This window comes from Neofelis nebulosa, chromosome 2 (assembly GCF_028018385.1).
Source record: "Neofelis nebulosa isolate mNeoNeb1 chromosome 2, mNeoNeb1.pri, whole genome shotgun sequence".
Taxonomy (NCBI): Eukaryota; Metazoa; Chordata; class Mammalia; order Carnivora; family Felidae; genus Neofelis; species Neofelis nebulosa.
In genome coordinates this window covers 162,424,402-162,440,612 of record NC_080783.1, presented here as the reverse complement: position 1 = coordinate 162,440,612, position 16,211 = coordinate 162,424,402, and the positions used below count along the sequence as shown (strand labels likewise).

General features: G+C 33.3%; 1 protein-coding gene across 1 annotated transcript in view; it reads right to left on the bottom strand.

Moving 5' to 3' along the window:
* NEGR1 (neuronal growth regulator 1) overlaps positions 1 to 16,211 on the bottom strand; it is an 847,444-nt gene that overhangs the window by 642,935 nt on the left and 188,298 nt on the right. The gene's annotated exons all lie outside the window — the stretch shown is intronic.

Here is a 16,211-nt window from a genome sequence, read left to right as displayed (position 1 = left end):
CTTATTTAGGTTTAAAAATGTATATTACAAAATTCCATAAACTTTAGAAAGCTGATCTTCAGATTACAGACATTTTTTATAGCATACAAAGGAAAGTAGGTTGGTTGCATTAATTAAATTGGCTTCAAGCTTTCTAGAGGTCTATAATAATTTTTTTCAACTCTTAGTTTGATGGGGTTTTTTTCCCTTGCATTTACAAAATTGAAACTTCTCTCCTAATGGCTATGTATCTTGAACTTGTCCTCTATTTTCCCCAAAGAATTGTATGATTTTAATTTGAAGTTGTGTGAATATTAGATATCAGTGGTGACTTGGTCAAGCAAGTTTTTATGTTAATAATGCAATTTCCTATGTTTCAATTTTATTACTTCATTAGCAAAAGTTTGGAATATAATAAAAAACAGAGAGGGCTATAAGATATAATAAAATATATGACTTCTAAAATCACCATCTATATTTAATTAAAAACACTAAAATATGAGGTATTTTATATTAAGTTCTATGGCACTATGACATTAAAGCCCAGGCTAATGTCATAGATGTGAATACTGGTATTCATAATCCCTGACCCTACCAAAACATCAAGAACAATACGTATCATACAAATACATCCAACTAAGCTTTCATTCCTTAATTTGTTATTTGCTATCTATAAAAATATTAAACAAAAATGTAGTTAATTTTATAGAAAAGGGGGTAGCATATTGAAAAATTAAGATCTCTCAACAGGAGCTGCTCTTTTGGCCCCTTCTCAGCATCTCCATTAGAGTTTGTTTGTATGAACATGCTGCCAATGATGATCCCTATAATGTTCTTCATCAAGGCAACACAAAACCTTATGCCTCGCTTGATTCTCCTTTCCTTCTCATTCCACTTTTGCACTATGTTGGATTAGTCTCTTATTTCATTTAAATATACCCCTGAAATACCTTTCAAAAAAGTCTTTTCTTATTTCCATAATTACTTCCCTAGTCAGAAACTCGAATATTCTCTCTACAACCAATGTTTTAAAAGGTCTCCTTGACATTAATGTCTTCACTTTCTAGTTTTACTGTCTCCATCTTCTTCTGTGCTACAAGATTTCTGAAACAAATTTAAATATCATTCTCTCTTGCTTACAAAACTTGTGGTGGCCCCTGTAGATTTTAGAATAAAGTCCAAACTCCTTATATTCTCGTCAGTTCCTTCCAAGAACCTTTAGAACAAACCCCTTCATATGAATATATTCTGCTTTTACTAAACCTTGGTTAGTTACCACTGAAATAGACTTTCTTCCTTCCATACACAGCAAAGTCCTTTTTTCCCCTTAAATCCAGTTCTAATATAATCTCCTTAGTTATAAGAAACCCCACCATGCCAGACTGAGATTATTATATCTTTTGTAATCACATTGAATTGGTTTTTTTTGCATATCTCTCAAATATACTTTTATCATATTGCATTGTAGACAGAGTAAATGAACTCCACCCCCATATGTTTGAATACTTTGAGGACCAAAGCTGTCATAATCGTCATTGAATTTCCAGTACCTAGAATAGTGGCTGAAATGTAGATGATTATACAGGAAATGATTTATAACACCAGGATACAGCTTTTAAAGTATTTATGCTAATAAAATAGTCTTTAAAATGACAGAATATGCAATTTACAACTAAAGTTTATTTGCACACAGACCTGCATCAATCATTTGGGAGAACAATTTCACAAATAAAATTCTAGAGAGATAAAACTACATTCCTTTGCATATAATCTTTGCCTCAGAATAAAACCTGAGAAAAAATAATGGGTTTGATCTAGCCTATAAAGGCACTGATTTCAGGCTTTCTGAATAAAACAAAGACTGAGCATCTTCACTTGATATTTTTAACCTGAGTCCTTTACCCATTTTGTTCTCAAATGCATCAGTCTGAGTTCATTTTTTAGCATTCCCTGTCCACTAGTTTATAGAAACAGTGTCCTTTGTGTTGCTAATAGCACAACCTGCCAGGTCAGCCTCATTCAAATATTATTAAATAATTGGTGGAGAAATACCCCTGGGTTCTATCTGCACATACAGACAATAATCACAAAATATGCCCGCCTTGTGTTTTGTACCCACACATGAAGAAAAACGTTCATGTACTTCATTTGTAAATTTTAGATCAGCTTGCAGTCCAGGCAAGCTGCTCCCCGAGGAACAGTCTCCTAAATAGAGATTTGAAAGCAGGACATTTATTAGGGAATGCTCCTGGTATTAAACACCTAGCGGGGGAGGCAAGATTGACCACAGGGAGAATCTGAACAGTGATACAATCTAAACAAAGACCTCAGACAACCCCATGGAGAACTCTGATGATATCAGAGGATTTCATAGTTATTCACATTTGAATCAAGGCGCTAGGACTTTATGTGTCCTGTGATGATCAACCACTGGATGCAGATTTCCATAGAAGGATGTCTGACTTTGAAAAAGACATTTTTCTTTGATGGACCATATTTTAACAGCATTCCCAGAAATTAGAAAAATAGCTATTATTCCTGAAAATTACCTGGGTTATACATCAACCATAGTTACTAAATTTCAATTTGTTTTTATACTGTGACTGTTTCTCCCATGATCGATCTGTCTACCTATCTTGAAGTATTAAAGTGAAATAAGGAGAAGCCTACAGCTAAAAGACTTAGCAATATATAAGAATTTGTAATTCTAATTACTAAAAGCGGTATACAACTTTTTAATTATTTGTATTACTTTTTATAAATACATTTTAATTTTATTCTTACTCTGTCTTCTAGCCTCAGGATAGATAATACTGGATGGGGGGTGGATCTTGAGATTAATATGTTTGAGTTTTTAGTTGCAGAGCTGGCTTAAGGTGATAGCTTTTTTTTTTAAGTAAACTATACCCTGAACTATACCCCAAACTCATGACCCTGCCATCAAGAGTCATATTCTACCAACTGAGCTAGCTAGTTGCCCCCAAGAGGTATACAATTTGAGATAACAATTTAAAATGACATTTAAGAGGAGGTTCAAGATGGTGAAATAGGAACATACTAAACTCACCTCCTCCCATGGACAAGCCAGATCTACAGCTGTACATGGACGCTTTTGAAAAAGATCTGAAAACTAGATGATGAGCTTCTTCACATCAGCAAAGAAGAAAAGGATCACATGAAACTGGATAGGAGATGCAAAGATGTGGTCTCACCAAAAACTTTACCCCTGGTACAGTGACCCACAATCAGGAGGGATCTCACAACTTTGGAGCTCCTCCCTGGGGAGTGAAGAGTTTGCACCACACATCAGCCATCCCAACTCTTAAGACCTGCACCAGAGAGACAAGCTCCCAAAACATCTGGCCTGGAAAACCAATGGGGTTTGTGTCCACAATACCCAAAGAGCTATAGTGAATTGAAAAACACTCCTGACAGGCTACCTGCTGACTCACTTACCCCTGGAAAAGTGGCCTGACTATATTGAAGGAAGTTCATCTCATAATCATAACAAGTCTGATGGAGGGGCAGGGTCCTGTTGGGATTCTCTCTAGAGATATATTCAAAGTGCTGAAACAAAACAAAACCAAACAAACAGACAAAAACTTCCACCCAAGAATACTCTATCCCACAAACTTATTTAGAATTGAAGGAGGGATAAAGAATTTTCAGACAAGTAAAAGCTAAAGGAGTTCATCACCACTAAATTAGCCTTATAAAAATTGTTAAAGGTACTTCTTCAAGCTGAAAATAAATGGCATTAATTAGTAACAGGAAAACCTATGAAAGAATAAATCTAACTGTAAAGGTAAATTTATAGTAAAAGTGATGGATTAATCACATAAAAGTTGTATGAACACTAAAAGCCAAAAGTAGTATAAATAACTATAACTATAATAATTAGTTAAGGGATACATGAAATGAAAAGATGTAAAGTATGCCATCAAAAACAAAATGTGTGCTATGTGGGAGAGTAAAACTGTAGAGCTTTAAAATGCTTTCAAACTTATCAACTTGAAATACACTATCATAAAACTAAGTTGTTATAACTAAGTTGATAAACACCAAGAAAAAAATCTACTGTATATGCACAAATGATAATGAGAAACAAAGTCTCATAGCAAAAAGGTTTCGAGAGAGAGAGAGAGAGAGAGAGAGAGAGAGAGAGAGAGAGAAGGAATAGAGAAACAACAAAACAGCCACAAAGCAATTAAATGGCAATGAGCATACACCTATCAATAATTACTTTAAATATAAATGGGCTAAATTCTCCAATAAAAAGACACAGAGTGGCTGAATGGATTAAAAAAAAAATCTATATGCTGCCTATAAGAAACTCACTTCAGATGAAAAGACATACACAGACTGACAGTATAAGGTGGGGAAATAAGAATATTCCATGTAAATGGAAGGAAAAAGAAAACTGGGGTAACTATACTTATATCAGACAAAAATATTTTTAAAACAAAAACTATAAGAGACAAGAAGGGCATTACATTAATGATAAAGGGATTAATCCAACAAGAGGACATAACATTTGTAAATACTTAAACACAAAACATAGAAGCATAATACATATAAAGCATATAAATATACAAAACACATAAATATATAAAGCAAATTTTAACATACCTAAAGAGGAAAATAGAGAGCTATACAATACTAGTAGAGGACTTTAACACCTCACTCATATTAATGGATAAATCTTCCAGACAGAAAAGCAGTAAGAAACTGCAGGTCTCAAACAATGGTTTAGACCAGATAAATATAAGAAATACATAAAGAAAATCTCAGATTTGATGAAATATAATATTAACCCCAAAAGTAATAAAAGTGAAAATAACAGATTAAATGGGTCTGATAAATTTATGAATGACTATGCCTATAACCCTAAAGTTTATTAGTTGGTCAGTTGATTGTAACTCAAGATATAGTTTTCCATATCAGAAGTTCCATAAAATAATTATCAGATTTCCATGTACCCCAGATAAATTTATACAGGTTAAGTACCCTACTTTTAATATTATTCTTTACCATCATTTTTTTGTACAAATGTATCACATATATTATATAATGGGAAAAAATATCTCCATTCACTGCTATTCCAGGTTCTAAAAGATATTCTTTATTATTCTTTCCCCTGGGACTGGATAGTGAAAAGGAACTTCTCCTATGTTCTTATGCTTACAGCATTAATACAGCACCAGCTTTTTGATGTAAGGAAAAGTCAAATTTTGACTTTTATTATTTGAGAATGGTATGATGAACTCCTACAATACCTATTCAAAATCATGAGTAAGCATAGATTTTATTTTTATTTCATTCTATAGTTTCAAAAAGCCTTTGTTACAGCATGGCATTTAAAAGAGATTATCATTCTCATATTGTAAAACAAAAAAAATGACATCTCCAATTTTGGCCTTACTATATTTTATTCTGAATTTATAATTTTATGACCTCAAACAAGGCTTTCTCCTTCTGCATCTCCCTCTCCCTCCCCCTCATCTTCTCCCTCTCCCCCTTCCTCTCCTTCTCCTTCTTAAGGATTCTAATTTAAATAGGTGGGAATCTTTTTCAAGGTCAGGTATATATAGTGTATGTTTTGCTTGACAATTCTAAATTCAACTTTAAGGACATAAATATGAACAATCTTGAGCTTAAAATATTGAAAGTTTAGTTAATTTTATCCCCAACAGATGTAACACTTGAACTACAGAATAAAATGAGTTAAAACTTTTTTTCACTGTAAACTACTTTTAAACTATTTTAGATACTTTTTGGAAACATTACAATATTTCAAGCTACCAAACAGATATACAGAAGTTCTGCAAATATTTTATTTTTACAAATTAGAAACTCATCATAATTAAATTTAAAAAAATTTGGGTAGCAAATAAAGGGTACAGGTTTGATAAATTCTTCAAGCAAGTTTGTTTTCTGTGTTATGTTTCAAAACATAGTTACCTATAGTTTCACAAAAAATAGACAAGTCAGTCTGATTGAGGTAGACTACTTTTACTCTAAATCCTGAGTTATAAAAAAAATGTTTAAAACAATTGTCCTTTAAACATTATACAATGTGATTATTAAAATTACATACTGGAGTTAAAATGATAAATATATAAGAGGCAGCTTCCTTCTCTGTTTCAAAATAAGAAAAACTCTGAGCTTTCAGGCACATTTTTTTAAAGATCATTTCAGCAGTGTCAAGCTGTGAAGCATCTACAGCTCATCTGCATATACTAATTTTCATCCAAATTGTTATGGTGCTGACCATCTGGATGAATGAATGCTACAGATGACTAGCCAGGTCCTTTAAACAGAAGTTGAAGTTATCCCTGCTGCTATGGAAAAATATATTTTGGTTGATCCTTAGGAAGTCCATTTGTCAACATGCTGGAAAGTGGAAATGTGCCTGGATATGTTCTACATAGAATTTCTCTGCTACATACTATTTTATTTTCCTGAAAACGTTACAAACAAGAGTCTCAGTTCTTGATTACTGGAAAAGAGGCTAAAGAGCTAAGATTGAAGTCAGAATGCTTGGGTTTGAGTTAGGATTTAAAGCTTTTCCTAGTTTTTGTGTGCATGTTGAGGGGAGGGCTGTTTGGTTTCGTCTGTGCATGTGGCAAATATAAAGTTCTCTGAACTTTAGTGTCTCTATCTTTTAATGGGAATAATAATAAATAGTAAAACATTATTACAAACATTGCATAAAACAATGTAAATAAAATCATTGTTGCTATTTTTATAAAGACTAATAACATGGATAAACTTTTGTAAAACTGATCAAGAAAGTAGAAAAGCCCAACCTGAAACCATAAAACTCCCAGAAGAAAACATAGGGAAGATTCTCCTTGGCAATGGTCTCAGCAATGATTTTTTTTTTGGATACGAACCCAAAACTTCAGGCAACAAGAACAAAAATCAACAAATTCAACTACATCGAAGAAAAGGCTTCTGCACAACAAAATGACATGGCAATCTATGGAATGGGAGAAAATATTTGCAAACCAAATATCTAATAAAGGGTTAATATCCAAAACATAAAACTCCTACAACTCAATACCAACTACTACTACTATTACTACTACTACTGGTAATAATAATAATAATAATAATAACAATAATAACAAAAGCTGAAGTTATGCCTGCTGCTTTGAAAAAATATATTTTGGTTGATTAAAAATGGGCAAAGGAGCTGAATAGACATTTTTCCAAAGAAGACATTCAGATGGCCAACAGATACATTAAAATGTATTAACACCACTAAACATCACAGAAATTCAAATCAGAACCACAATGAGATATCACCTCACCTATTAGAATTCCTATTATCAAGAAGGCCAGAAATAATATATGTTGCTGAAGATGTGGAGAAAAGGGAACCCTTGTGCACTGTAGAAGGAAGTGTAAATTTGCACAGCTGCTATGGAAAACAGTATGGAGATTCCTCAGTATGTTAAAAATAGAACTAACATATGATCCAGCAATCCCATTTCTGGGATCTGAAGAAAATTAAATTACTCATTTCTAAGAGACACCTGTACCTCCATGTTTATGTCAGCCAAGATTTGGAGACAACTTAAATGTCCACAAAGATGAATGGATAAACAAAATGTGGTATATATACAATGGGATACATTCAGACATAAAAAAGAGGGAAATTCTAGGGGCACCTGGGTGGCTCAGGACTTTGGTTCAGGTCATGATCTCATTGTTCATGGGTTCGAGCCCCACGTCAGGATCTGTGCTGACAGCTCAGAGCCTGGAGCCTGCTTTGGATTATGTATCCCCCTGCCGCCTCTCTCTGCCCTGCCCTGCTCACGCTCTGTCTCTTTCTCTCTCAAAAATAAACATTAAAAAAAACAGGGAAATTCTGCCATTTGCAACAACATGGATGTACCTTGAGGGCATTATGGTAGGCAAAATAAGTCAGAAAGAGAAAGGCAATAGTATATGACCTCACTTATATACAGAACCTAAAAAGCCAAACTCAGAAACAGAGTAGAATAGTGGTTGTTAAGGGCTAGCAGTAGAGAAAATGAGATGTTGGTTCAAGGGTACAAACTTCCAGTTAGAAGATGAACAAATTCTGAAAACCTAATAACCAACATAGTGACTATATTATACTAATATATATTAGTGATTATACTATACTAATAACACTTTATTATATACTTGAAAGTTGCTATGGGAGTAAATCTTAAATGCCTTCATCATAAAAAAAAAAAAAAGTCATTATCAGGGCGCCTGGATGGCTCAATTGGTGGAGCAAGTGATTCCTGATCTTGGAGTTGTGACTTTCAGCCCCATGTAGAGTGGGTGCATGGAATGAATGAATGAGTGAACTAACTTTATTGTGGTAATCATTTTACAATATATATGTGTGTCAGATCACTTTTACACCTTAAACTTATACAATGTCATATGCGAATTATATTTCAAGAAAGATAGGGGAAACACAGAGAAGGCCAAATAAGTGTGCATTTAAAGGCTAAATATAAATACATAAAGCAATAGCCATATTTAAAGCCATAAGTAACCAGTGGAACTAATTTATGCAAATAAACTTGAAAATTTAGATGAATTAGTCAATATTCTAAAAGAAATAAATTATTAAAATTGACTTACAATGAAAAAGAAAACGTGACTAGTCCTATAACTGTCCAGTAATATAAATATGAGGATGAACTCCAAACAGACTTCTGAAAAACTGCAGAATTTTACTGGTAATCAGAAAAATGTAAATTAAAATGTTACCACTCCATAGATATTCTCTTATAGTTCCAAATAATACTAAGTACTTGAGGAAATGGAAACACTTATACTGATAAGTGTGTAAGTCTGTACAAGCATCTGAAAAAGAAATTCATTAATATTTAGGAACACTGAACATGTATGTTTCTTCCAAGGTAACAATTTCACTTGCAGATGTCTTCTCTAGAGGAAATTTTTGTATAGGAGCACAAGGGGACATGGTGTAGAATGTTTTGTTCCAGTACGGGATATAAGAACAAAAAAGGTACAACCCTAGCAGTCTCTTAGTAGGAGAAGAGATAATTAACCAGATGTTTATTTATTCAATGTAACACTATACAATAATCAAAGTGCACCTTTGTATTAACATGGCAAATCTCAAAAACAGCTTTTGACTAAAAAAGCAATTTGACAAAAAATGCACATCTCATTATGCCATTTCTCTACAGTTAAGTATAAAACGCACCCATACATATTCTATTATATATGATTCACATCAACTTCAAGATTGTCACTTCTGTACATATCTCACTCTATAAAATATAAAGCAAATAAGACAAATATTAACATTTGTTTACTCATGAGTTATGTCTCTGCCATATTACGGCTACTCTTTTGTTTAAATGGTTTCATCATTTTAAAGGAAAGCAATCTGTATAAGAAAAATATAATAATAGTTTTAAGACTCATTCATTCATAAGTACTTAAACTGACCTAGCATAAAATAAGTCATAAATTGAAGCCCACCCCTAGTATCTAGTTGCAGTCTCCAGATTTAACTTCCTACTAAAATGATCCAGGTTTATCTGGGAAGAAATGGCTTATTCTAGAATCTGGGTCAAAAAATGGACAAGGTCAGCCTACCATATCACATTGTGTAAGAATGTAAGTTAATGGGGTGCCTGGGTTGCTGAGTTGATTAAGCATCCAACTCTTGATTTTGGCTCAGGTCATGATCTCATGGTTTGTGAGTTTGAGCACCATGTCGGAATCTACACTGACAGCTCAGAGCCTGCTTGGGATTCTCTCTCTCCCTCTCTCTCTCTGCCCGTCCTCTGCTTGCTCAAGCTCTCTATCTCAAAATAAATTAATTAATTAAAAAAAAAGAATGCAAAATAACTATGAAAGAGTCCTGGAGCCATGTGTTAAGGAGGCAGGACACTGCCTCTTATGATTATGGAGACAGAATATCTTAGTGGCCAACAGCTATTCATACACATTTTTATTATGTATATTTTGTTTATTAAAGCTTTTGAAAATGGATGATTTCATCTCTTATTCCTTCCCTCCCCATGCATACCATGGAATAATGTTCCAAGGAGGTAAGAAGTTAGCAAGCCTTTTGACCCACACTAAACTATGTCTTTCAACTTAGCCCATGTCAGTAATTTTGAATTCCATTTACCTAATTTTTTTTGCTTTCACTTTTCAGTTGCTTAAAAACATATTTCACCCCTCAATCTATCAGTATGTTTTACTTAGCCAGGCATAATGAATAAAATACCATTCTCAAGAAAGGCAGCTAACTCTTCACCCATAACTTACCACATCAACAATAATGGCAAAGCAGAGGTATCTCTCATTTGGGAATGGCAGCTAGACATCATGGCCCAAATTGTTTCCAAACTACTGTAATTGCCACTACGGTAGCTTCTTTATTATACCAGAAAAATCTGAAATTTGAGGATTTTTTTTTTTTACATTTTAAAAGCTTTACTATGTTTGGGAACAGCAAAAAAAGAATACACAGAGAAAGCAATGTGTCACTGGATAATTTAGTTTCAAAATTAGCTCATTCAAGCATGCTTGGCCTAAACCCCCACTTGCCTTCATAGTCAGAGACCATCTTTAAGTTTTGCTGAAGGTTAAAGAATAAACTGAATGTTGAGACTCAAAAGAGTGAGTCAAAGACAGAGAAAACAGTTCCTATTCATGTCGAAGTTCTGCCTTTGAGAATAGAATTTCCTTGTCTGAGGATCACACTCTCACCTTTATGATAACAACAGGAAACAATCCACTCCAGTATGCTCCAAAAGAACTAACTGACTGAACCAGTGGCTTCAGTAGGATAAGCTTAACTAGCCTCACCACTGTGGTATCCATTGTCCCTGTGAAGATCCATCCTAGTCTGAGTAAATGTAGACATTAGAGCTACCTTTATTCCCATTTCAGTGACAATGTTGATTTTAACCCCAGCCCTGTAATCTTGGTAAAGTTAGAAGTTTAAGGAAATGCCCTTTAAATTTTGTGTTTCATAAAAAGGTTTATTGCAAAGAAATATCTACCTACATGACTCAAATAAAGCAGAAGGATGCTCTCTTTATTTACCTGTGGCAAGACCCAATACAGACTCTTCAAATTCTCATCCTTTGCCTCATAAATGATTACCTGAACTACTGTGTGACACAGAATAAAATGCTTGTGAACCAAACTTCCCCACAGAGTATTGTTGGACTTAGACCTGCCCTCAACCAGAGCCAGCATAAAACTCCAAATAGGCTGACATCAGGGTAAAACATTCTCTGATTGCTGTCCTATCATAGTATTCTTGCTCACCACACTTCCCCACACCCAGTTCTTTCCAGCTTTATTGACTTCACCCTATTAAAGCAAAGCCCCTTTTCTTCCTAACTTTTGAGATGCTTGCAACTTGCATGGTTGAAACACATTTCAAAAGTCTACATCCAGCTATCGCAAAGGTCTCCTTCACCTTTCTTGCAACAATCCTTCTGAACAAAGTCTCTGCTTCCCTAAAACCCAATTTTTGTAATTTTCTTTTTAATTTTTTTTATTTGACACCAGTTGTAATACCCTGTGGAAGAAACTGTTGGTTCTCCCTATCCCCAGTATTAATTCTCCCCCTTTTTCTATAGTAATTTTTTTTTTAATTTTTAAACTTTGAAATATAATCCAAATTTCTCAGAATCCTTCACAACTAAGTGTGGTCATTTAACAAATCTGGCCAGTTGGAGGTAAGCAGAACTGGTATTTAAGTTCCCAAAACTGTAAATAAAATTATGTGCTTTTCTCATTTCTGTTAGCGGAACATGGGTGTGATGTCTGCAAATAGAGCAGCCACACTGGACTATGAGATGTTAGCCATCTGTTGAGGATGGTAGAACAAGATAGACGGAGCCACTGCTTTTTTGGGAATTTTATCACTTGCAGCCAGATCTAATGCAAATTGAACCCCTTTAATTCTCCTTTCCTCCACTAGCACTCCACTAAAAAGTTTTAAAAATGTTCAAATCTTTGTTACCTCAGGGTGAATCTCTCACTTAGTGAATGATCATTTTTAGATTTTTTTTTTGTTTTTTGAATTTTTTTAAGTTTATTTATTTAGTTTGAGAGAGACAAAGAGAGAGCATGAGTGGGGTGGAGGCAGAGAGAGGAGAGAGAATTCCAAACAGGCTCCATGCTGCCAGCGCAGAGCCCGACATGGGACTTGAAGTCACAAACTGTGAGATCACGACCTGAGCTGAAATCAAGAGTTGAATGCTTAACCGACTGAGCCACTCAGGCACTGGTGTTTGTTTGTTTGTTTGTTTGTTTGTTTGTTTGTTTGTTTTGTTTGTTTTTAAAATAAAGCACAAAGAAGTGAAAGTGAAATTACTAGAAATGAATAGTGGACAGTCTCTAGAAGTTAGGATAAATCATCTATTGATTTAAGTCTTTTCCTTTATTACAGTGTAGTAAATAATTACAAATAATCAGAACACAGTGGAAATGAGAAAGAACTAATGACTACCCTGCTGAAAAGATACTTATTCCCTGTTTATTAGCCTGGAACTAACAATGACTTGGTTCAAAAGAGTATAATTCTGACATCCCTGTCCATTAGACAGCCTGTCTTTTTACCCATGATCAAATATAAGTACCAATTTATAACTCCCTAATTCAACCCACAGTTACCCAAGTCACAGCAAAAATCATATGCAACAGAGATGTCAAATGAAGTTTATTGGCATGCAAATGTCAAAATCAGAAAGAGCAGCTGTAGCATTACAATATAGTGAGTTCACTTTACTATAAGGCCACAAAAAATGACTAAAAGTAATCTGAACACTACTCTTATTTTTAAATCTCTTACCTTTGAGCTAAAAATCTCATTAAAATTCATGCTTGCTTCTTTGGAAATTCATTCACGCACACACACACACCCTATAACTTTTAAGACTACGTATGCTATGGATCCATTTTTGCCTCCATTGGTATTAGTAGAAGGAATGTGTACTTATTTAAGTATGAAAGTTTACCAATTGTGACTATAAATTAAAATTAAAAGGATATAAATATTTATATGTATGTATTATTTTATTGCATGCACCCTTATACTTATAGATTAATTTTAATTTTATTTTTCTTTCAGGACACAACTCTTATTTCTGCTTATATCACTAGCTTAAACTATAAATAAAGTTACGGTCATACAAAGTTAAAATAAGTTCATGATACTAATTATTAAGATCAAAATCATTGGCATATTTAATGGATATATGCCAAAAGTTATCTATTAAAGGTATATATATACATATATATATGTACATATATATATGTACATATATGTTCAAATTAAATAACTGTCGTAGGTAATATTCACATATCTGTGACTAAAGTGACATAAATTCAAGTTTGAATATGACAGTAATTTCAGCATTTCTAATACTCATTGGTTTATCTAAGAATATACTTTCTAGGTGATTTTGAGTGACATATAGTTGCTTGGTAATCAGATTTTACTTTTTTTTTTTTTTTTTTTTTTACTTTCATGACTTATTCTACAACATCACATCAATTCCAATTTACAGTAAATCTTACCTCATTAATACACTACTGGGAAGAGAAATATGTCCAATTAAGTCATTGTCCCAGTTATTAAAAGCCCATAGGAAAATATTATGTTAACTGGTAATCATTTTTTCCCTAAATTTTTAAAATAAAAAGCAGTATCATATATAAGGATAAATAAGTCCTACTTAACAATCTTAGCACTAGAGCAAAGAAATAATTAACTACAGAGAAATCCATATTTTTTCTTAGGAACTTAATAACTAAAGTCAGACATTAAAATAAAATATGTGCTTATATATATATTTCACATTCAGTATTCAGTCAACACAAATGTAGTTAAAATGAGCTAGGTGTATATTATTTCAAACCAATCAATTTATCTTTGAATTCAGAGCAATTAAGGAACAAAATGAAGATTTAAATACACCTCTACAGTGTTCCATCTATATCAGAGAGAATCCCAAACTCTGCTTTTGAATACTAATATATATATATATATATATATATATATATATATGCACTAAAATGTGGTATTTAATAGTTTCAAAATAAAATTGTTTCATTCACTTTAATTATATCTATATATCCATATCTCAATCACTATCTACCCATTTATCTAAAACTTCTATTAAAAAATCAGAGATCACTGAACAAAAAACTTAGATTTTGAATTCCATTTCACCTCATAGCTATCTTAATAGGATTCAAGATTGTACTGGTCTATTTGAAGAACTATCTTCCAATAACTATATGATTTCTTTCATCAGACAGAGAACTGTTACCTACTTTGAGCTAATAATCCTCCAACTACTTTATTTAGCAGCCCACCATTAAGAGATAGTTTTCTCCTTTTTTTCTTTGATCATTTGTAAACTCTGTAAAATTCATATGTTATATGAATTGTTGGCCTTTGCAACTGAAATTTGATATTATAAACATAACCCTTTGATATTCATCTAGAGCTTAACATGAAGTGTTTTTGAAATTTATATAATATTTAATATGACACATTGGAAGTAACCCTGTATCTTCTCTTTTTTAATGTTTCCAATTAAATATTTGTTAAGGTTTTTAGACAACATAAAAAATTCACTAATTTATGCAGTCATAAAATATATTCTCTAGATATCTGCATTTTGAAAGTATAAACACTAAGCAGTATGCTGAGATAATGAATTAAGTGTTATGAAAATGAAGGAGTGTACGACAGTTAACAGTTGAGATTCTAGAATTACAAACCTAGAGTTGCATTCAGTTTTGGCTATCTATCAGCAATGGGCTGCAATTCCTTCATTTGTGAAATAAGAATAGTAAGAGGGAGTATCTCACAGACTTGTTGCAAGGTTTCAATGAAAGGAAAGAAATGAAGAGTCCTTAGCACAAAGGCTCATACATGGAAAGCATTCAATACATGATGGTTTTTATCAAATTTCTCTGTAGAAATCAAGGAAGGTTTCCTGCAAGTTTTAGTGGATGATCTGGGTTCTAATACATAACAGCACTGTGCCTGGAATGAATGAATGAATGAATGAATGAATGAATGAATGAATCTCTGAGACAAGTAGTATTTCAGACTAAGGGGCTAGTTAAAACAAAAAGGACAAAGACATGAAAAAGCAGGTCCAAAGAAAATTAGTAGTTTCATGAGGCTATAACATAGTATCAATGAGAGGATTCACTATGGATAGGTTCTTGCAATTCAGGTACTTGCAGTTTTACTGTTCAGAAAAACATAGGCAGGACTTGGGCTTAATTTAGAAAAGACCTGGAATTACCTCCTAGAAGTCTTAAATAAAGAGCAGTGTAATCATAAGTCTTAAGTTCAGGACATTCTGGAGAAACCAAATACAACAATAGAATAATTGAGACAACATGCCTTCCTTAAGCCTTGCCCTACCGGAAGGCAAAAATAAGGTTGTCTTTAGAATGAAAAACAGGAGCTTAGTGAAGTCTCCCCACCTCTACCCACAATTCAAAATCTCTCCCATCTCTCTTAAAATCCCAATTTAGAAATCTACAATTATTATTCCATAAAATTTTAAATCTGGAAGATGCCTCAGAAATTACAGTCTCAAACTTCACAAAATTTCAGTTACAGTTCTCTGTAATTTTTCTCCATTGCACTTAACCAAATTTTAAAGTTCTATATCTGTATAATTGTCTGATTAATCTGTCTTTCCCTACTACAATATGAGTATCATAGGAGTAAATAATGTGGGTTTTTTTTTTGTTTGTTTGGTTTGCTTTGCTCACCATATATTCCAAAAAGCAAGCACAGTGTCAGATACATCGGAGGTGAACATTACCTATTGAATACATAAATGAATATTTTACAGCTGAGGAAACTGAGGCCAAGGAGTTTCCATGCTTTTCCCTAGCTTACATCTTTAGAGAGATTCGGACCTGGAAGCAGCTCTATGGATTATATTCTATGTCGTCTCCTAATCGTAGCACATGACCATGTGTTAATCATAAGCTCTCCCAGACACCATTTTTAGTAATGATAAGCACTTCTTACATGTTATAAGCACATCTTATTACATGTCTCTAAAACCTTAGTATGAACGAATGTAACAACTTGTTTTATCTATTCTACAAGAGACTCAGAGAAGTTTAGAATTTGGAGATTTTAGCAAGAGGTATAGCAGCGTAAATGATAAAAAACATGATTAAACACCAGCTTG